Here is a 21648-nt window from a genome sequence, read left to right as displayed (position 1 = left end):
ACACACACACACACACACACACACACATATATATATATATATATATATATATATATATATATATATATATATATATAAAAGCCCGAGGCCACTGAATGAATTAGAATAATGGCCTCTGAAACACCACTACTTTATCGCGGGTGTAATCCCAATGGCAACATAAAAAATTGCTGATGGCCTAGCTCTGTTAGGCCAGGATATACTAGCGAAAGCGCGGAGACTTCTGCATCGAAACAGTGCATTCACTAGATGCGCCTTTATTCACGGTTAAAGCTTGAGCCGTCATGGCTGAGTGGTAGCGTCTCCGCCGCAGACGCCGAAGGCCCTGGTTCGATGCCGAGCCTCGGCACAGGTATTTTTTATGCGAAGCATACTAGCCGCAAGACCGAGCTCTTCCTTGCTGCGTCGCGCGCGGCCGCGCAGCTACCACTTGACCTACATCGGCGCACCACGTGATATGACGTCACAACAGCTGTGAAAGCTGGGGCTCAACTCGTGCGCTCGCTTGCGGAAGCGCAGCCTCCGCCGGCGGCCTAACTCCCGCTCCTACCGCTAGGAGATACTGACGTCACGCAATTGTATAAAAGGCGACAAACTCGTTGAGTCAGTTGAGCAGCGAGATGTCGGCCAGGGAGAGGGCGGCTCGCCAGACCGCAAAGCGCAAGTTACAAAGAGCAACGGGAGAAGAACGAGAAGTACGGCTTGCCAAGCGACGTATGCTTCGCATCCTAGGCTTCCTTGTTCGTCCTTTTCTGTCTTCTGTCTTCTTTTCCTTGGCTAAAAACGTGCCGTTGAGCGGAAGAACTATGAACTTCACTTAACCATAAGCTAAGCCAGGCCATTTTTTTTTATTCAGTGACTGTGCGGGGGTTTCAGTGCCTCCCATAGAGGCCGCCGCCGAATACGTTGGTTAGCGGTTAAGCGCAGGCTCTGTTAAGGCGCGTTTATACTCCGGTGTAACGCTCGCGCGCGCTGCATGGTGACATCACGTCGGCCAAAGCGAGACCCTCTATACTCCAACTGCGCTTGACTGGCGGAGACTTGGAGCACGTCTCTATTTCGCGCCGTGTGCGCCAGCCGCCGCCGGCCCGGCTCGACCGGTTCGGCGCGGCTAGGCGCGTGTTGTGACGTCAAGTGCCTCCTTGGAGCACTGCCACGGCGAAATTTCAAGTTCGCGGCCAGTAAAGCTTTCGCTTTAAAAGATGTGGCGCTGCGGCAATTGAAATTTTGCCACCCGAGGGTGGATAGAAATCAATGGGGAATGCTACTATAGCGACCCACAGCCGGGGGAGCGGGCCCGGGGAGACTCTTTTGATCTCCCCTGGGAAGTAGCGGAAGGGGTTGATAAATTGGTTATGGGAATTTAGAGGGGAACGGGAACAGCGAGTTTTTCGTTCAGATCCTTCGAATGTCCCGACTTCATTACTGGCCTGCCTGGCCAGGACAGGGAGGGCGTCGAGATTGCCCAATGGTGTGGCCCCGCTCACAGGATGCCCGACCACCCACCAAACGCAACGGGCTCCGACCGCCGGAGGCTGCAGAACCGACAACAAGGTTAGCTACCTGGGGCCCCTCCACGACTCCTGGTTCCACAGTCCGTACCGACCGCAGAGCAGGCCGTCGGTTATTCCGAGCCACAGGGGTTATTTCCGACCACCCAGCTACTTGCCGTCGAGTGCTTTTCACGGTTTTTCGGACACCGGAAGTACGTGTGGTGTGATCCGACCAGTAGGGGCTTAGATCGTCAGCCTATCGACCCTCCGGCCCTCCGCAACATGACCCAGAACCTCCGGGGGACCCACCTATGCTTCCATACAACAAACCATTCACTTATTTTCTACCCTAGCTTGCCCCACTCCTACTGAGGAGGGAGTGTTCAAGGCAGGGCTGACCGGAACCACGTACCAAGAACGTGGCTTAGAATGAGATGACCCGAGGCTACTCCGCCGTTACTCCACAACATCGACAGTTTTCGCACAGGTCGTACTACAACCCCCTTCCTCGGCGTCCCGCGACGGCCCTTACGGCACCGAGGCCGGCCTAAGACCGCTTCCCCGAAGCGTCTGTTAGAGCCCGGCTGGTATAAATCCCCGCGCGGACCTGGTTTCTCCCGAACCAGAAACCGGCGTCTCGGTAGCTAGACTCGCACGCCCCGCGTGTGGAGGGAGGTAGATCTGCATGTATTTGAAAACCTTTTTAATTTTGGACATGCCTTCCGTGCCGGGCTCATGCATCGGACCTCACGTGCGCAGCTGGCCCTCACAGCTGCGTGGGATTCGCTGCCACTCCCATGGGATTTTGCATCCCCCGAGAATGGGCCCCGGTCAACCCATCCCCACCGCTGGCGTTGCACGGGAACAAAACCTAGTAGCCGAAACTACACCGGCCTGTTTCCGTTGGCGGGCGGTGCCACGAGCAGGCCGGACAGTCGGATTTGCAGAGAGAAGAAAATTGCACCCTAAGGCTTGCGCTGCACCGTGCTTCGTGAACACGCCTGGGACTTTTGTTACCGACATGTTTTCCGCAGCGCCGAGCGTGGCTACCTGCTGCTCTGGTGCCACGTCACCGTGTTAATCTTTTTTTCGATGCGACTGTACCCCCAATTACATGCCTTTAAGAATCTTCGTATGAAGATTGCGGCTGAACCGTTTGTCGCTGAGTGTTCGGGGTCGTGGCATACGATTTCGCGTTTCGTGCAGCATAAATATACAAGTTAAAATAGAACTCGCGGCAGCGATCCGAATCGGCGACATATGTTATGTGTGTTTACGCTTGATATTCAATCGCTGCCTCAGCGGCGGCTTATTTTTTAAGCATGAAATGCTTTTAGCTCCCGTATTCGGTGACCTTGAGGTGACGCCCAGCCAAAACCGAGAACCAACACCCGGGCACCGATTTCCAGACATCCTGACAGCAATTTCCCGTCATCCGGGCACTTATCCGGGAGCCATCCGGGAGCCAAAACGAATCATCCGGGCACCTAACGACATTTAAAGAGACGACCTCTCCGCTCAACAGCGGCCTCCGCGCCGTCCTTAAGCATGGCGCCACGGTCCCATGCACTCACGCACCTAGAAGGCCGCTCGACGCCGGCGGTCGAGGCGGCAGCAGTTTGAAGCGCGTTCATAGGAATGAGAACGACGATCACAAAGATGGAATCCAAATAGCAGCCGCAGACAGCTAACGAGGCAGAGCCTTGGGCAGGTTGTGATGACGCTGCCCACCTACTATACTAAATTGCTCTCTGGGCACCATTTGCTAGAGTTATACTCGTAATTTTTCACTCACAACACTGACAACGCCGTCGCGGGATTTTCTTGGTAACGAGGTTTTTAACGAACAAACTGCGGAGTTTGGAGCCCGCAGGCTCCCGGGCCCCCGCACGGCCCCACTGCAGTCAAGCGTTCATGTTCTGTGGTACATAATGCTCGCAGCCTGGTTGGTAGCGATAGATTGCACGACCGGGTTCTCGGAGCACCCCAGGGTTTCCCAGTCTTCCCGTTTCTTAAGGTACCCTAGGCCCCGCGGGGAGGATCCGCCGAGCAGTGAGAAAGGAGATGGAGAGCAGAAGCGAGAGGTTCACGAGAGTGTATAGGATGAAGCCAGGAAAAAGGGGTGATAGTGAGAAAGAGTGAGAGGAGGGGGAGGGACTGCGTTTGTAATTTCATCCAAAAACGGTTGCCTGCTATTAGGCCAGCGTTCCCGGGTTGGAGCCCGGCCGCGGCGGCCGCGTTTCGATGAAGGCGAAACGCAAGGCCACCCGTGTGCTGTGTCATTGCATATGTAATTAAATACATTTATTAATAGAGTTAAGATCAAGTGTTAGGAGGACGGACTTTCTATCCCTTCCTTGTCAGACGGCCGAGGTCCCTTAGGACCTAAGGCTTCGAAGGATTGTCTGATGATGGTTTTCTCCTCTTCCAGGTGCTGGCTTCGTATCAAAGCCTCCCATGACTCTTTACTCTCTACTAAAGTTGTGGATTGGGCGCATACCACCACCATATGGGCTAGGGTCGCAATTTCTCCACTGACCCAGCATTTGTCATCGTTTAGCTCTGTAGGGCCTAATCAATGTGGCGGGGTTCGGAAAGTTGCCGACTTGCACTTGCCTCCATGCTGTTTCCGCCTTCCTAAGCTTCCTGTGCGACTCTGGATGTTCCCGTCTGCTAAGTGCAGAACTGTGTGATATTTTGAAAAGAGTATAGCCGCTCGTTTTCTGATATGTATCCATCTTCGGAGGGAGTCACGGAGATCGGCCGCAGAGACAGCCTTTGGACGAGCTCATGAGCCTCCTCATTACCCTGAAGGGTTTGGTGCGCAGGCGCCCAAATCAAGAGGCTCGGATTCTGAGCTTTACCGTTCAACAGTATGCGTACTGCCGCTGGCCATCCTCTGCCTAAATAAAAATTTCATATCGCTTCCTCAGAGTCGTTGATGCCCACCTTTATTTCTTTTGTAGCGAGAGCTACATTACTGTAGCCGCTTCGCCTCTTCAGCAGGGTCGCAATTTCGCCGTGGGTGCACCGCTCGGCGCGCCGTCTGGCATGACGTCACTCCGCTGTTGTGCTCGTCGTGGAGCAGACGCCGCTCGCCTCGCCAGTTGTGCGCATGCGTAGTAGAGGAAGAGGGGCTGTCGCAGTGTGTATATAAATTCGGCTCGGCGTAGCGGGAGGCGAGCCGCAGCGCTTGTTCGGTGTCGCGTCAGCATCTCGTCTACAGGCGTCGTCGCTCGGAGCCTGCAGGAGAGGACGACCAAACACATGAGGGTATACCAACTGGCATCTCCAGACGGTGGTGGTGAGACATCGTGGGTAAAGCCCCTCAATTATCCCCTGTCCGTAGCTAATTGTCCCATTCAACGGCGACGGGAACCTAATTCGGGGGCAAGCGGGACAATAGCAAGGGTACAGAAGGGGCGCTGCTGTCTTCGCAGAAACGAGCCGCGGCTTTTGGCCCCACCAATCCCCACCTACGAGGCATTTCCGGCGCCGACGGTGAGATATGGCCTCGCCAGATATCTGTGTCTCCCTTAGTCGCCTCGCTGCAAGCGCCGAATTTTCGCCTCCGGCGACGCCAGTATAGCTCACACGCTGACGCGGCGCCGAAGAAACGCACCCTTGTGCTTCGGCCGTTGAGTCGGCTAGGCTTAATGAAGCCAGTCTTCGGCGTCGGAACAAAACAAGGACGAGACAGCATGCCGAAGAAACCGCAGAAGAGCGTGTCAACCGTCTCGATAAGCGTCGTAATGACGGCGCGGCTATACGAGCTCGCTAACCTCCGACAGTGAATCCGCGAGGGTAAAGACGACCTGCCGAGTTTGGCGTCTCTGAAGGAAGCCCGACTTCAGCGTTGGAACTAAATAAGCATAGACAGAGATTAACCAAGTAAATCATCAGTAGCTTTAAATCGCTTAACCACCGCGAAGCCTAAGCGTAGTCATGGCCTGTAGCTCTCGCTACTTACCAGGTTTGACCAGAGCTTAACCACAGCCAATTTTTTTTGCGCAAGTTCTAGAGCGATGGCCGCATCCTCCGCGACGTGACCGCACCTGTTCTGAGTGTGCAGACACTTACCCGACACCCTCCTTTGCGATCACTGCCAACTTGGCTGTTCGTCCGGCGCACTTCGTCGCGCCGGTATACACGGTGTTCTGCCACCCTTCTTATTTCTGATGCAACATTTCCGCCTTGTATTTCCTGCATTCCACGTGCAAAGAGAGGTGCGTATTCCGCGGCATAATGGGGATCCTTATTTCCTGCTTCACTTCTCAGGAATTCCCACTCAAAGTTCCTTCACATGCATGGAAGTGTACTCCAACTACCTGAGGATCTGTATACCCGTCTTCACGGTCGTTAAACGACGAGTCTGTGCTTACAGTAAGCGCAGCTTCTATGAACTCGTCTATAGCACATAGGCGAAAAGCCAGTCAAAAATGCGTGCGATAGTTGTGGTGCTTATCTGTGTGATGTCATTCTCCATGGATGTGTTTGGTTTTGCTCCGCATATTCTGTGAGCCATTCTAGGAAGGTGCAATAAAGCACAGTTGCTAGTCCAGTCGTCGTTGCGTGCATTCCTCCTTCTTGTTTTTCCTCATTTTTACTGTTTTTTTGCCTAACTTTGTGCTAACTAACCCAGATCTCAACTCTTCTGCAACTTGTCTATGACATTAGATGCACCTAAGGCCATCAGCTTTCTACTGCTGTAGTCGCCGGGCTAGCTTGACATTCTTTCTTGTGATCAGCTCAAGCGCTCACAGTCGGAGCCTGTGAGTTTGAGAGACGACGTAACAAAAACGATCCTGCTGATTACAAAGGCTTGTACTAGCCATGCATAGTTGCCCCCTTTATGCCAGCCTGCCTGTTGTCAAGGCGCCGAATAAGCCTGCTAGTGTGTTGTGCGCTCTGCTCGATTCTTTCCACCGCTTAGGGGTTTATTCTTGTCGACTGCACATGTGACCCCTGTATGCGCGTGCCGTCGACCCATGGCATTGACGGTTCACCTACCCTAACAGTGATGTTCGGTTTTTCCTTCTTTTCCTGCACTTGACCTGTCATCGTCAGGAGCTCTCAATTTACCGCGGAACACCCAAGTCCCTCGTCCTGCAAGCACTCCATTATGGTGCTACCCCATCTGTAACGTTTTTTTTTTCATATAGGCGTCGCTTCCCTGGTTCATCTAGAGCATGACATCGTCTGCGTACATGCTATGGAGGAGCACCTCTACCTCTACCAGCTTGATTGGTAAGCCGACCGTAGCTGCGCTAAAAAGAATGGGTGAGAGCACCGATCCCTGTAGGGTCCCACAGGCTCCAAGTCGAACCCCTTTCCGTCTACAATTGCCAATGCCGATGTCCGCTGTTCGGTGCGCTAGAAAATCTTCAGTGTAATTGCAGGTCCGGCTTCCTTCCCTCCACCGCACTGAGGTTATCTAGGATAGCGTCGTGGCGGACGTTATCAAAAGCCTTTGCCACCTCGAGGCCTACCACTATTCCCGTGTCTCCAGTACGTGCCTCGATTATCGGATGTTTCAGCTGCAGCATGACATCGATTACAGAGTTCCGATCGATATCGTATCATCGTGTCAGGATGCAGCTCGTTCTCGTCTAGGAATCTGTTAAGCCGAGTTTCTATTACATGATTGATGAGCTTGCCCACGCATGATGTAAGCGAAGTGGGCCGTAAATTTTCTAACCCCAAGTTCTTCCCATATTTGGTTATGAAGACTACGTTGGCTAACTTCAATTCCCGTGGGATCGCGCCTTTCTGCCAAAACTGCCATTCTATGCCGCTAAGGTACCTATCAACCTATCGTCTAAATTTCGAAGCTTTCTGTTGCTGATCTAATCCGGCCAAATGTAGACTTCGTTTCTAACCTATTTATTTCGGTCCTGATTTCCGCTAGTGATCGGGGCATCTAACGTCTCATTCACCCGTCCACGGCACTCTGGGATCTGGGTCGCACCTGCCGAAGCAATGTACCTCGACTGAACCTCGGCCAATAGCTGGTCCTCTATTCCCGAGTAGCTATGTACCGCTTTCTTAAGCTATTGTTTTGCCCCCTTTTACTGCTGTTTGTGTCTATCAAGTGCCGAAGTGCAGTCCCCATGTTTCACTCTAAATTATTGCGTATGCTGTGCCAATTCTGGCGCATGAGCTCCAGCGCATATTGCTCACTCTCCTTATTGAGCCCAGCTGTCTGCTTCCACAGACCTCTATCCCATTTCCTTCTTGCGAGTCGGTCCTGCGAAGTTTTCTTTTTGTTTCACATATTTGCTAGCCGACGGCCTATACCGCATATGCGTTTTGCTCGTCCTCGATCTCAGCGGTAGCCGCTTCCACATCCCTTATTATTTCGGGTCCCCAAGCGTTTATGTCCTCTATTCCATCCCCGGAATCTGTCCCAATGCATGAATTTGGCCGCGTTCTTTTTTATGTGGTCGATTCTCCCTCCGCAACAACTTCAATGATGTGATCACTTCCTAGGTTTTGCTGGCTGTTGCACCACGTGGCTTTACTACCCTCTGTGGTAATTCTAAGGTCCGGTGCTGTGTCGTGTGATATGCTGTTTCCGCGCCTCGTTGAGAGAGATCTGGGTTCATGATAAGGCATAGATTGTGCTTTTGGATATCCTCTCAAAGCCCATTGGCCTTCGCGATTGCAGTTTTATACCTCCAAGCCTGTCAGTGCACGTTCCATTCTCAGGTGGTCGAAATTATTCCAGAGCCCTCTTTTCCGCTACGGCATCACTTTCTTCTTTCACTCCCAGCTTCCTTCCTTCGAACCCGGCCGCGGCGACCACGTTTCGATGGAGGCGAAGCGCAAATGGCGCCCGTGTGCTGTGCGATGTCAGTGCACATTAAGTGGCAGTGAAAAACTTTATTTAGCGAAGGCCAAAATGAAAAGAAAATTATGATGTCGCCGCTCCGTGGGTGGTCTTCCGGCTGCCGGTCGTGGCCTCCATGTCATGCTTGGCGGCGACTTCGGCTGCCCAGGTCGTAAGCCGTAGTTGAATACACGGCTCTGAGCTGACCAAATCTGCATCCCACAGCTGCAGACTGTTAAGGTGCCAGGAGGTGGGAGGAGAAAGTGCCGGACGTGAATAAAGAATGTGAGCATAGTCCGCTCGGGGGTGGCTACAGAGCGTGCATTCCGGTGAGAAGGCACCGGGGTGAATAAGGGCAAGGTGGGCAGGAGAGAAGAAAGCGTGAGCCCGTAAATGGCGCCACGTGCTCTGTTGGAGCTTAGAGAGGGACTTGTGGGGGGGGGGGGGGATAGGCGGGTGTTGCGGTGATGAAGGGTGATGTCAAGGAATGTGAGGAGGGTGACACGCGTGTCAATCCCGGAGTGTAGGGGGCCAGCTTGGTCTGTCATCTCGCGAGCGATGGAATTTGCCGCCTCATTTACAGGGTGCCTCGCGTGAGCAGGAACCCAGAGGAGTTGGATAGGATGGGAAGGGGAGGAGGAGTGCTTAAGCATGCTGTGCGCAGAGGAGGAGATTCGGCCTTTTGCAAAGTTCTGGACTGCAGTATTGGAGTCGCTGATTATGAGACCGGCCGGTGTGGTAGCAATGGCAAGGGCAATGGCTGCTTCTCTGCCGGAAGTGAAGGTGAGAGCAGTGATTGCGGTGACGGAGAGAGGGGAAGCGCATGGGAGACGGTGGCGAGGGCGTAAGCAGGGTGGGAAGGTATTGTGCCGGATCAACATACACAACATCGGACTTTGATCCGTACTGGTGTCAGAGGGTGCAGGCGCGGGCTGATCGGCGGGCGGCGCGGTGCTCACGGTGCATGTTGTCGGGAGGGGGTTGACTTCAGTGGCGTAGCCAGAAATTTTGTTCGGGGGGAGGGGGGGGTTCATGTTGCAGGGCGGCCTCCTCATAGAATTTGTGGAGGGATAAAACGCAAGAATAATAACTGCATTGCCATTGACAATGCCATTGTGTATTAGATAGTGCTACGCACTGTCTAGACGAGTAAAATATGTATTCCTTAAATAAAAGAATGTATTCGTATGTCCTAAAAATCGTTCCAGACATAACTGATACCAATGGTTCCATGTTTTTGCATATTTAATTAGTAAAGAAGATATGACACAAAGTCTAAAACTATATCAGTCCGAAACCAGCAAAGCAGTGAAAAGATGTGAAAAACTTAAAGGACATGAAATGAGCAAGCAGAGTACAAACATTTTAATGAATCTTTGTCGCTCAAGAACCTTTAGATTTTTTTACATATCCAACGGCCAGGAAAAAATCTTAATGAAGCTGTCCTTCATTCCAATTTACTGCACAGCAGCAGCTGTCACCAGTCATGTATTGCGAGTAATTGCACCGAAATTTTATTTGCGACAGCGAGCAAATGTATAAACGAGAAGTTCTGCAAAATAAACATTAGAAGTGCGAAGATAAAATGGAATGTTAGAAATGCGGATACAACTTGATAAAGGACAAGAAAGTGTCACTGGAAAGAAAGTCAGTGTATGTATGCCCAAAACCTCGCGACAAGATATTTAAATACACGTATGTCTCCATTAAATCTACGTATCTAAGCAAAAGTCACTGTATACAATGCGTCAAACAGGGCAAATAAACATCTTGCGCAGTCGCAGATAGTAAACTTTACACACGGAAAGACAGACGATCCAGGCAAGAACAAGCTGTGATAGCAGAAGTCGCGATATGTACTTGGGCCATGCACGGTTGCGACAGCACGATATGGTTAAAATAATTGAGAAACAATGCAGAAATCAATACGAAAGTATGTATTTTTTTAACTGCCTGCACGGCGACAATTATTATCCACCCACAATTACAGAAGGGTACTCCTTTTATTCAAAGAAAAAGTAAAAGCAGGTGATTAAAAGGAAAGAAAAGGACAAACGAGAGCCACGAATGATGCCGCAAGTTAAAATAACCAATATCCGAGTGTGTAGGTTGGGAAACACCGCGTGGGCAACGCTTTTAATGAGCAATGTCAATCAAAATCGGTTATTGATGTCCTCAAAATTTTCGTATTCGCATGGTAATTTTGATCATGATGATAACTGTTACAATGAAGGGTACAAATTTCTGCGGCATGAACAGTCGTACATTTTCGTAATTGCCCGTTTATGCCCGTTCGCGCCAGAATGTCTTTTCTAGTCTGAAAAAGGCATTGTGGGTGACAAAATCCAGAATGACTTCCGGCGCCGGTGGTTGTCTTGGTCGGCGGTGCGTGACAGTTCGAAAAAATTTCGGGGGGGGGGGGGATCTGAAGACCCATAAGCAACCCCCCTCCTGACTACGCCCCTGGTTAACTGTAAGTATGGAGAAGATAGACGGGGTAAGGTGTGGGTGAGAAAGACAGGCGACGTAGGGATCAGGCAGAGGGACGAGAGACGGGCTCTGCCAGGGAGGGAGGGCACGAGATAGGCGGTCGAGTTGTGCTGTGCGATGGGCCTCCACAAGTTCTGAAAGAATGTTGTGAACAACCATCGCCAGCAGACCAGAATTGGGGTGGAGGGGGGGGGGGGGGCAGCGCGAGAGCCGACTTGTTGCCGCGAGTGGCGGACCCTATCCCAGTCCCCCACTTAGGTGAGGTGGGCCCTCGTGCTCACGGTTACGACAGGGCTTTTCTTTCCTGTACCCCATAGGGTTCTGTCCTTTCTCCCCTTCTCTTCAACAGAGCACGCGCTCTAGCTACCATTCCTAACCTCCCCCACGCTTTCTACACCAATGATATCACCCTCCGGGCGACCACCGGCAATCTTGGAGAGATCGAGGCCATCCTCCAGGCTGGCGCGGACGCAGTCGCCGGTCATGGTCGCGCAGTCGGTCTGGCCTGCTGCCCGTCCAAGTCGTAGCTCCTACTCCTCCTGGCTCGAGCGTCACTACTGGCGCGCACCCCGTGCCCCCTGTTTCCTGCCTCCGTATTCTAGGTTTCCTTCTCAAATCCAACGGCAAACACACTGTCCTCATTTCCCGCCTTACTACCACCGTCCACCAGACCGTCCGGCTGATCCGGCGTGTCGCTAACCGACACCACGTCATGCACGAGCACGACCTCCATCGTCTTGTACAGGCCTATGTCCTGAGCCGCCTTGTCTACTCTCTCCCCTATCTCTTTCGTGGCGAGGAAGACAAAGTGAACCTGTCACAACTTGAACCGAAACTGCGGCAATCTGACAACTGCTTACGCACGCTCTCTGCGCCCCCTTTTCAAGCATATATAACCTCGCGCACCCGCTTCTCGTTTTTCACTGTGAACAAGGCTCCCATATGGGAGCCGAAACGTCTTTTGTGTGTTCTTTTCTTTGTTGTGGTCGGCGCCTTCAAGGTCAAGTTTTGATTCACCCCGACCAGACGAGTTTTCGTCCAACTCTTGATTTCGGAAGGAGAAAACGTGAACGATCGATGTCAGTCGCCTTTTCATGTATGAGACATGTGGGTTCCATGTGAGATTACGATCGATGATTACTCCAAGGAAGCGATGGCTTCTTTCTTAGGGTATTGTCGACCCATTTATGCGTACGGGGTAATGGGACATGCTCTTTCGTCTAAAGGCAACAACGGAACATTTTTCAGTAGAAATCTCCAGGCCTTGCAGGCGGAGCTAAGCCACAAGATTGCCTGCCGCATTTTGAAGCCTTGCTCGAACTTGTGGCTGCGTAGCTCCTGATGCCCAGATACAAATATCGTCTGCATAGACTGAGACTCTCGCCGACTGTGGCAGTACATCGACAAGGCCGACAAGCGCAAGATTGAAAAGCGTTGGGCTCAGTACCCCACCCTCTGGGACCCCACGGGAAGAGTAATGTGAAGATGTTGGTCCGTCCTCAGTCTGCATAAATAGTGATCGGTTGGATAGATAATTGCGTATCCTGCAGAACATGCGACCACCAAGTTCTGCAGCTTCCAGAGAGAACAAAATAGCTTGATGAGTGACGTTATCATACGCCCCTTTTACATCCAGAAACAACGCCGCGGTCAAGCGCTTCAGATGCTTCTGGTGTTGAACTGATGACACCGGGTCAATCACGCTACCAATAGACGAACGTCCCCGCTGAAACCCGGACGTTGCATCTGAGTATATTTGATAGTGCTCCAGATACCACTCAATTCGCATAAGTACCATTCTTTCCACGAGTTTGCCCACGCAATTATCCAAAGTCCACAAACCGGGGATCCCTTTGCGCCCGATTGTGGATTTCCGGTGTTCCCCTCTTCGCTCGTTGTCAGAATATCTTCACGAACTCATATCCCCAATCACAGGAAAAACCGCGACCCATATCCGTCATTCCAGTCACTTCATCGAACTGGTGTCCCAAGCCACCCTTGAGGCCGACGAATGCATTGTCTCCTTCGGCGTGGTGTCCCTTTTCACAACAATCCCCGTGAACCTTGCGGTGACCGCTACCCGAGGCGCCCTACAACGCGATGACACACTCAGCGCACGAACCCCGCTGAGTGCAAATGATGTGTGCCGCCTCCTGGAGTTGTGCCTATCAAACACATACTTCTCGTCAAACGGGTAATTCTGCCGACAAGTGAAAGGAACGCCAATGGGAGCCTCCATCTCTGTCGTCATGGCCAATTTAACCATGGAACACATCGAACAACGAGCCCTGAGCTCATTCCATCCGAAACCAAAGATTTTCCTCACGTATGTCGACGACTGCTTCGCCGTCATCAAAAGATCTGAGATTCAAAATTTCCTGTTTCATTTAAACTCCGTAGAACTTAACATTCAGTTCACGCTAGAGGTGGAACAAGAAAACTCTCTGCCGTTTTTGGACGTCCTCGTGTCCGGAAACCACAGTACCCTTCAATTCTCCGTACACCGCAAACCAACTCACTCAGGCCGGTATCTCCACTTGCCTTCGAGCCACCCGGCAGTCCACAAAGCATCAGTGGTGAAGACGTTGTTAAGAAGAGTTGAGACACACTGCAGCACAGAACTTGAGAAAAAAAAAGAACAAAGCACGATATTCAAAGAACTCATCATGAACGGCTACCCAAAAGACTGTATTCAAAAAATCATCCGACGTCAAAACCAAAACATTCGCCAAGAAATCAACGCACAAAGACCAACGCCACCACCAAAATACGTCACTTTACCACATGTCGGAGGTGTCAGCGAAACCATCGCCCGAATCCTGAAAAAAGGGGGTCTCCATGTTGCGCACAAGCCCACAAACACTGTTGCGCTTTGCCTACCTGTTCCCAAAGACCGGCCGCGGAGAGAAAGAGCCCAAGGCATTATCTACAAAATTCCTTGTGCCTACTGCGACGCAAGCTACATCGGCGAAACCAAAAATTTCAAAGAAAGAATTCGGCAACATAAAAACGACGTCCGCAACTTCGCAAGAGAGCACAATCCTGTAGCCGAACATTCCGAGGACTCCGACCATAGAATCAACTTCGAAGAAACCCGCATCCTCGGAACCGAAACAAATTACCACAAGACTCCTGGAACCCTGGCACATCCAAACCACCCCGAACATCAACCGCACAAAAGGAAATCTGCCCCCAGTACATGCCCAGGAATTTCGCTCTTCAACTCAACTCAAAAAAGCCGCCATTGACCGCCTCCCTACAGTGCGACAACGTGACTAACAGCCTTAACCCTCTTCCTCCCCGCTCCCTCATGCTTCGCATTACAACTGTCGTTCCTTTAACCCCCTCCTCCACTCCATACTTAAAAGACGCTAGCTACTGCCCTCAGTCACCCCTGATGAAGGAGCCGAGTCGGCTTCGAAACGCTGGGTTCAAATTAAAATTTTTGGTTGGAAATGTGGTTTAATATAAGTCTTCAAACCCAACCAGACAGGCAAATATGTCAAAATGTTTAGTTTTCAATCTATCCGAGGTTGTCAATGTACGCCCTTAAGTTCGCGCGTATGGTCATGGAGGAAAAAATCTAGGAGGGAGCGTGACGTCCTAATCTTCAAGCCTAGTCATAAAAATATAATGGAAAGCATCATGGGAAATAGGCCCTCATATGGCAAGGCAGCGGTAGCTCTTAACCGAGTTTCGGTTTCGCTTTCTCACTGTGTTGCGGAGCACGGACGTTCACTAAAAAGCACCGCGATCCAAGCTGCTTGGCAGTCTGGTAATGTGGAGGGCCTATTTCCCAAGAGTAAGCAGCGGCGTCAGAGGAGGATGGCTTGCAGAGGCTGAGCGCGTGACGTCATGCTCCCTCCTAGTTTTTTCTTTCTCTGTGGTCCTGTCTTTCAAACCCCGACAGTTCCACTGTACAAGGGAAAGAGCTTGCTGTCTTTGCAGGGGCGGCGCCCTCTAGGTGGTTGGTTCGGAGGGGACGCAGCCATGCTGATTTGAAGGGAGATTGCCTTGGAGAGCCGGAACAGGTTCCGTCACCTGCAGCGGAAGCAGTTCCTGCTCCTCCGAGAGTTCGGTTAGATCAATCGGTCGGTTGAATATTGACGAGCGGTTCATGTCTTTTTGGGGGTCCCATTCGGCGGAGAAGCCGAGGGTTTGACTCTAGACACGTCTTAATGTTGGCTGTCACGGCGGCCGTAACTGTGGCCGTGACTGCCTTGAGCAGGTTGTCTTGGATTTGGCCAAAATTGGACATCTGAGTCGTTAATTGGGTGAGGGGATTATCGAGGGCGGTGAAACGTACGTCAGAGCTAGAGTGTGTCGGGTCCGCCGGCACTACTTGCATCGGTTCCAGAGCTAACTGGGCAGTGAGCGGGGAGGACCGAGCCGTTTCTAGCGCGCGAATTTTGGCGTGGAGTTGAGCATTTTGTGCCCGGAGAGTCTCGAGCTCGCGGCGGAGGTCCGCGACGTCAGATTTAAGGGGGAAGAGGAGGAAGATTTGGTGGAAGAGAAGGTAGGGTAGTATGTGGAGGCGGAGGAGGCCCATCTCGGCTGCCTACCTTGGGCTGTAATGTCATTGGCGCGCCAGGCGGAGGGCCCATGAGCGCCGGAAAATCCCCGTTTTGGAATGCGAGGGCGCCTGGATCACGTGACGCCTTCTGATTAGTTGATCGACGAGGCTTGAGGGCACGCCGGGGCAAGGAGCCCGCCGTTGGCGCTTGTCCGATTGTGCCTTGCACTATCTTGTTGCTAGGCGGGGGGGACCGGTCGTGTTGCCCGGTTGTTGGAGCTGTCGGAATTCGGCTTTCTTTGCACCTGGACTATAACGTCCCTTGTAGTCTTTGTCGCTTTCGGACGGTAAACCCCATAAACCAGATCAATTCAAACCTGAGGTGAGAAGTTTGCAGCAATAGATGCATTTCACCGAGATCGTGGCACTGAGAAGAGAGGCCGCTGAGTAGTACGCGCAACCAGCGACCACGCGCTGTAGTTAGTGCGCTTTCCCGAAGTGCTGTTTCGGTGCACACGAGGGCTGTAATCATGCAGACAGTTAGGTGCGCTTCACCGCAGAGCAAGCACTGTGCGCACCCGCGCTGTAGCAGACGACAGGAAGCACCGCCTCCAGGCCTGCGCCGCAGAGCTTCGAAGCGCGACCGCGCCGGATGCGCTCGCGCTCCGCGGCCACGCTGCGCCGTGTTCGTACTTAAAGTGGACGACCCTGTACATTGTTGGGTTTAACTCCCTCCTTATTCTCTGTTTGTACATAGTGTATATTACCCACTATCACTATCCTTTCTCTCTATCGCTTCCCTCTCCCTTCCTCTTATTCCCTCTAGCTGAAGCTCATGTTCTGCTGGTTTCGATGGCATATGCAGCGGCTAGCAACATCTTTTCCTTCCATTGTTATTTTATTGATAAATAGCCACTAACAACTCCATCCTTTATCCCTTCCCTTAAGGTGCGGTTCAGGTGTCCGCCGAGATGTGAGACAGATACTGCGCCATTTCCTTTCCCCAAAAACCAATTTTCATTTTTCACAAGAAACACAATAGGACCAAATACAGTAGCCACACTTCCTTGTGCACGTGCAAATGTGCTTGTTAGCGGGGGGGAAAAATGAAAATTGGTTTTGGAGGCGAAACGCTGAGGCGCCCATGTGCTCTACGTGCTATGCCAGTGCACACGTGAAAGGTCCCCAGGTGGTCGAAATTATTCCCGTGCCCTCCACTACGGCACCTTTCTTTCGCTCCCTCCTTTATCCCTTCCTTTCCGGCGCGTTTCAGGTGTCCGCCGACATGCGAGACATACTGCGCCGTTTCCTTTCCCCAAAAACAAATTTTTATTTTGCTGCTCTTTTTTACTAATTATCTTCAATGCACTGTGCAACCTTTGCCAGTGCCTAATGCACTCTGCGACTCTCCATCCCACACGCTGTCCAAGTATACCAATGAGATTTCAGGAGACGCGCGCGGTGCTGTGAAAGAATTAATCAATGTGACTGAGCAGGCGCTAGTATGAGTGTTTCCCCGGACAGAGCAGCCGCTGCTACCAACGGATTTCAGTCCATGCGAACATGTCATGATCCAGTCGGTCAATCTCCCTGTGACAAGCCCACTACCTCACACACCTTCTTTTTGTCTTCCCTCTCTCATTGTCCTCTTCTTGAAGTGGAAGGAGGGTTCCGCCTCTCCACTTGACCACCTGCCAACCGATGCAGAAGACACATGTAGTGCTGCTCATTTCTCATTATGCAGACGCCTACTTAAATGTGCACTCAGCCCTATGCTTGATGCATCTTGATATCTCGCGCTCAAATGTTGGGCCGACATTTTCTTGCGCTTTATCACTGCCACTTGTGGCTCCATCAAGTTTCTCTCATGAACCCAACGCTGGCTCCCTCACCAGGAAGAAACAGAATCACCGGTTATTTTTTATTTTGCATTAACGGCATTTATTATGACCAGTAGCGTTTTCCGGGAACAAGCTTCGCAAGATGAACTGCCCGAGGTGCAGACTCGAGCCCGTGGTAAATATCTCAGTGCATTGCTAGAATGCATGTACGGTGTCTGAAATGCAGTCCACAAGATATAATCTCTTTTACACACCAAAAAGTGCATGTGGTCTCTCGGCTAATTTCGTTTCTTTTAAAGGAATGTAAATGCCAAATTTTATATGTATGCTCTCACTGGAATGATGTGCAGCATGTTAGAAAACATGAACAGCGAGGTGGATCACACCAACAAGCGGTTAATAACTTAAAATTGAATTTTGGTTCCCCATCGGTTTCAATAGCCAAATGACAGCTGTGATGTAAAAGTCGATTTGAGGCAATGTGAGGACAAAAAATGCAGTATGGTTGCTGCTCTCTTCGTTTTAATGCCCACCAACTCTTGAGCAAGCATGCCCAAGAGTTGGAATCACAAAAAATGAAAAGGCAGCGATTATATCATAGTTTTTCTGTGCCTCACATGACCTCAAATTAAATGTTACGTCAAAGCCATTTTCGGCCATTGAAACCGAATCCAAAATTGCACGAGAAAAAAAAAATTCAATTACAAATTATTCAGCTGGCGCATGCGAATTCCTCGTGACTCATGTACACTATTGCCTAGCACACCAGTGCAAAGAAAAAAATGCATCCAAAAATTTTGTATACTACTGTACGCCTTTACAGAGTAAATTGCCTGTCACCAAGCATGTACCCGATTGCTTTGTTCCTGGGTTTTCAATTTCATGTTAGCAAATGGAGTATAGAGCCCACTGCAGACAGTGTTGCAGCTGACATCAGTAGAATGCAAGCATGGTCGCAAGAACACAACACAGAAATATTTTTCTAACTGGCACACACAATTCTCTGCAGGCTAGCAACTCCCTGCCAAATGCCTTTTTTGTTCTGCTCATCAGGAAATGGCAATAGCAATGACATAACACAGCACAAAGAGATAATCAGGAAAAAAGAATGGCAAACAGAATACAGTGCTATACATGTAAATGCAGACTCCTTCTTTGCCTTGCCACAACTGCCTCACAAACTGCATGCAAAGACTGCATGTTGCCCTCTCAGAAAGACAAGGTGTTATGACTGCAAGCCTATACAGTCGACGTGAATGAATGGTGGTGCAACCTTCGACATGCGCATATGACATGCCTCAATGCATCTGAAAACGATCACCAAGTAAACCACGAATATCTGCACGACATCCTGCTTACGTCAGGGTGTCCTATGTCAAAATAGAATGCTCTTCGCATGGTCTAACAAATGTCCATTATTAAAGTCTGTTAATGGATATTCAACTATTTTGGCAGACTGATAGATTTTGTCAGAACAATATGAGCATATTCTCACAGTATAAATTTGCAGCAATTGGAATCACTGCAGCTCGATATTCCAAAAGCATACATGTAGCATGCAATCATACGTTAGCATGATGCATGCATCACCATGCGGAGATCACCTATGACCGGTGAACACTTTGGCAAAATGTAACTTATTCTCTCTCTTTATATACATTCATGTATCCTTTTGCCCTGATGCCAGCATCTGCCATGCACTGCCCCTCAAACCTTATCTGGTTTTGGAAGGCTTGAATTTCTATTTTGTTCATTGCAAGAGTGAATAAATTATTATTACATTATTTCGCATCAACAGTCGAACAGAGGCTGTGGCATCATCAAAGTGAAGTCGAGGTATGCGAGACATGAAAAAATTTTATATAACGGCTCAATTTCCTACAACTCATAAACAAGCCTGCCCCAAGAGCCAGAATGACAATGGATAAAAAAGCAGCTATACTATTGCTGCATTCATATGCCACCCATGACCTAAACTGATGTCACAGCCATCATTCCGCTGCTGAAAACAAAAGGTTAGAAAACTTCAATTATAAATTATGTACAATGCATAGGAGAATTCCATGTGGCCATTTATGTTTACTCATATCTTGAGCTAAATTAGAAAAAAGAACACGCAATCAAAATTTGGCGTAGGTTCTTTTCTTTTTTAACACTACCGCAGACTGGAACTGTAACTAAGGCAGCTGCTCCTGTGAAAGCTACTTCTGCCATTAGAATATCGTCTCTCCATTTGTGCCAGTTGATTGGTCTGCAAAGGTGTTCTTTACTTAAAAGCATTTCAATTTTCTTTTGAGCACTTTGATTAAAGACATCCAAATGGATATCCATGCCACATCCATAATTGGTTTTTTGGGGAAAGGAAATGGCGCAGTATGTCTCATATATCATTGGACACTTGAATGGCGCTGCCATAAGGGAAGGGATAAAGGAGAGAGTGAAAGAAGAAAGGAAGAGATGCCGTAGTGGATAATTTTCGACCACCTGGGGATCTTTGTGCACACGGGCACCTTAGCATTTTGCCTCCATAAAAACGCAGCCGCCGCGGTTGGGTTCGAACCCGGGAACTCCAAATCAGTAGTCGAGCGCCCTAGCCGCTGAGCCACCGTGGCGGGTTGCCACATCCAACAGATGACGCATTTATGCATAGAGCACTTCATGCACAGCCAACCGTTTCACAGGTGCACACGTTTTACTTCCTTTTGCCTGACAACAAAGCAAGGTGGTGCCTCAGTCTGCTAGGCAACATTTTGACAAGAGGACTTGTCTTTGTCAGGACAAAGAGTCCTTCTGTTGAAAACATTGGCTAATGGACTCAGGCTCCCCTTTGACCCCTGTTCACTTTGTTTTATTGCTGAGACCTGCCTTGCTGTCTTCTCTCCCTGTGGTTCCTTTTACTCCTGAAATTCCACAAATATCCCTTAAATGAACACCCATTTGCTAATATCCAGTTCTCACCCATAAACAGATGGTTTTAGATTTTGATGTATGAATGTGCAACAAACTTCCCTTTGACATTGGTGGTTACTTGAAACATGTCCTCATTGCTACTTACACCCAAAAGCTGAGAAGCTATACGACGGCAATATTTAAGCTGAAAACCGAACTCATGGCACTGAGCCAACTAGGTGGATTTGTGCTACAGGGAACATAACAGCCAAAAAGCCACGAAGCGATGATCCATTGTCACGAAATGGCCAACGCTGCAGCGTGGCACCTCACACCTCACTGCATGCTGCATCAAGTAAACACAATGGCGTGACAACCCACACCTGTAGATAAATTTCCTGCTCAATCAACGCCCTTTCAGCTCCCACTGACTCCCATCTCCTGTCTCCTTTCTGCATCGTAGGAGTTTCTGAGTGCACTAATGCACGAATATGAAAAAATTGCCAAAAGTGACTGTTCCAGAACACAGCCATTTATATCAGCTTCAGCTATTAATTACTGAGAAGCGAGGCTCATGTTGATTGCACATAGCCGTCGTGAATGTGCAGCAGCGTTTGAGTGACTGCTTTCGAATTATGTTGTCACAAAGGAAGCACAACAACAATTTTTGAGTTTCCAAGAGACTTACAAATGCTGAGTATATAAGCTGAACAACAAATGACTGCCCGTCACTATCTTACATTCATAAACTGTACAAAGTGTGCGCTGCTATAATAACCCACAAACAACAACAGGCAGGCAGACATAGTGCTGAACTGCATAGTGCAGCCACATTCAAAAAACATTTTTTTTAATCTGCCACCTGGTTCCAAATTTAATAGCTGTCAACATAATAACACCGATTTGATGTATATATAACCGTGCCAGTTAGGACGTGAACTGCCACCTCAGCTGTTTTGCACTGTGCTACAACTTTGCTGAAACTCCGTTGATTTTTTTAATCCCTAGCCGTAATAGCAGATAAGACCATAACATGCAATCGAATTTCATGTTGAAAGCTTTCCCCGATTCGAATCAAATGTACCACATAGCCACGAGGGAATTTAAACAGTTCTCAAAAGTTTCGTCACAAAAAGTTCATCCTACCTTTTTTATGCACAGAAAAGAGCGCTATGCCCTCCTTGTTATTTCCTAGCAAAGCGATGTTTTTTCAGGAAACCTTTCTCCAAGCTATACGTATTCAACTTCTTGTGGTCCCTCTTTCTCATAAACACAAAACTTTTTGCACACATTCCCTTTTTCCGGCAAGCCAGCTAAATAAGCAAAGTGAGTGAATGGGTAATGCAATGAAAACACTAATAGTGTTAAAATGATGCCGACTAACATCTACAGTTGGAGATTACTCTCGTGACATGTCTACAAGGATAGAGGGTTAGTCTAGAACCTTCATTATAAAAAATAAAAGTATAGAAAATTTTACTGGAACCCCCAAAGTGGTGCTGGTGTAAAAATTCTGTGTGAGGTGGCAAGAGCACACAACAGTCTCTATCTTTGGTTCTTCAAATTGCGCATACGCCAACAGTCAATCTGTAC

Source organism: Amblyomma americanum, chromosome 4 (assembly GCF_052857255.1).
Source record: "Amblyomma americanum isolate KBUSLIRL-KWMA chromosome 4, ASM5285725v1, whole genome shotgun sequence".
NCBI lineage: Eukaryota > Metazoa > Arthropoda > Arachnida > Ixodida > Ixodidae > Amblyomma > Amblyomma americanum.
Note: the sequence above shows the minus strand (reverse complement) of the source record.